Genomic DNA, 2,142 nt, shown 5'->3' with positions numbered 1-2,142 from the left:
TACTTGCAGATTTACACACTGATGTGATGTGCTCTCTGTGGCCCTCATCAGTGGGGGGGGGGGGGGGAGGGGGACTTGTGGTCCACTAGACACCCAAACTCATATTCTCTCACTTCTTCAAAACTGACTCAGTGCCTGAGCTGCCCCCATTTCGCAGCTTTTTCCTTCATGCTCCCCAAACAGCATGTGTTGCTTCCTCCTGCAAAAGTTAACTTGCCTACTCTCTATTAGGCTCTCTGTTCTGAACTGGCATTTAGAAGGACTTCTAGACACAGTACATTCAAGAAAAGAAGCTCCATAAGCTATTTACCCCACCATTCAATTCATGGGTGTTGTTACCTAGATAAATAAAGCATGGCCAAAACAAAACCCATGGATAACCTCTTAGTATTCATTTGTTGAACCACAGTAACACCTCGGCTAATATTACTCACTAGGCCTCGTGGGGAAAACATGAGTGCCTTGGCTATGCAGACGTCTGTAGGCACCACTACCATGTGACCTGAAATATTTCCTAACCTCCCTAAAGATCATTTAACATCTCTGTAGAGTAGAGGTAAGAACTACACCGGCCTCCTAATTTCTTTGACCTCAGTCGTAGAGACATCTTTCTAGAAATGTCTCCTCAGGCAAGGGAAACAAGAGAAAAATTAAACTATTGAGTCTACACCAAAATAAAAACCTTTTGCACAGGGAAGGAAATCATCACCAAACAAAAAGGCCACCTACTAAGTGGGAGAACATATTTTCAAAAGATACATCTGATAAGGGGTCAATACCCAAAATATATGAAGAACTTACACTAGACAACATCAAAACAAAACAAAACAGATAATCTGATTTAAAAATGAGCTAGAGGAATTTATCCTACACTTTCCAAAGAAGACATGCAGATGGCCAACAAACATATGAAAAGATGCTCAACTCACTAATCCTTACAGAAATGCAGATCAAAACCATAATGACATATTCAGCTCACACACCTGTCAGAAGAGCTCAAATCAAAAACACAAGAAATAACAACTGTTGGCAAGGATTGTGGAGAAAAAGGAACCCTCGTGTATTTTTGGCGGGAATGTAAGTTGGTATAGCCACTGTGGAAAACAGTATCGTGGCTCCTCAAAAAATTAACAATGGAATGACCATAAGATCCAGTAAATCCATCACTGGTCATTTACCCAAAGAAAACAAAAACACTAATTTGAGAAGATATATGCACCTCTATGTTTATTGCAGCGTTATTTACAATAGCTAAGATCTGGAAGCAGCCCAAGTGTCCATTGATTATGTTTGTTGCAGCATTATTTACAATAGCCAAGATCTGGAAGCAACCCAAGTGTCCACTGTTAGATGACTGGGCAAAAGAGATGCGACAAATAAATACAATGGAAAATCATTCAGGCGATAAAAACAAAATAAAAAAAAAAGAACAAAACGAAAAATGAAAAACAAAAACAAAAAACAAAACAGAAGAAAAAACAACGAACCCTTGTCATTCATAACAACATGGATGGACCTGGAGGGTATAATGCTAAGTGAAAGTCCGAGAAAGACAAATACATGTGATTTTTATGCATGTGTGGAATTTAAGAAACAAAACAAACAAAGAAAACAGAGACAAAAAAAGAAAGCAGACTCTCAAGTACAGACAACAAACTGGTAGTAGTCAGAGGAGAGGTAGGTGGGAGCAGGCATGAAATAAGTGAGGGGGTTTAAGAGTACACCTACTGTGATGAGCGCTGAGGAATGTATAGAATTGTTGAGTCACCACGTTGTATGCCTGAAACTAATATAACACTGTTTGTTAGTTTATACTTCAATAAAAAAGGAACTACACCTGCCTCAAAAATTTGCTGCAAAAACTCAGTGAAATACCTAATATGAGGCACATTATGTGATAGGTCTTCAAGAAACGGAGCTGTCCATATATCTGATAAAGGGTTTAATTTCCAAAATATATAAGGAACACCTTCAATTCCATAGCAAAAAAAAAATGATAACCTTAATTTTTTATTTATTTTTAAATCTTTATTTATTTTTGAGAGAGAGAGAGAGAGCAGGGGAGGGGCAGAGAGAGAGTGTGAGACCTAGAATCTGAAGCCGGCTCCAGGGTCTGAGCTGTCAGCACAGAGCCTGACGTGG

This window comes from Panthera tigris, chromosome C1 (genome assembly GCF_018350195.1).
Source record: "Panthera tigris isolate Pti1 chromosome C1, P.tigris_Pti1_mat1.1, whole genome shotgun sequence".
Lineage (NCBI taxonomy): Eukaryota > Metazoa > Chordata > Mammalia > Carnivora > Felidae > Panthera > Panthera tigris.
The sequence above is the reverse complement of the archived record's forward strand: the minus strand, read 5'-3'. Positions refer to the sequence as shown.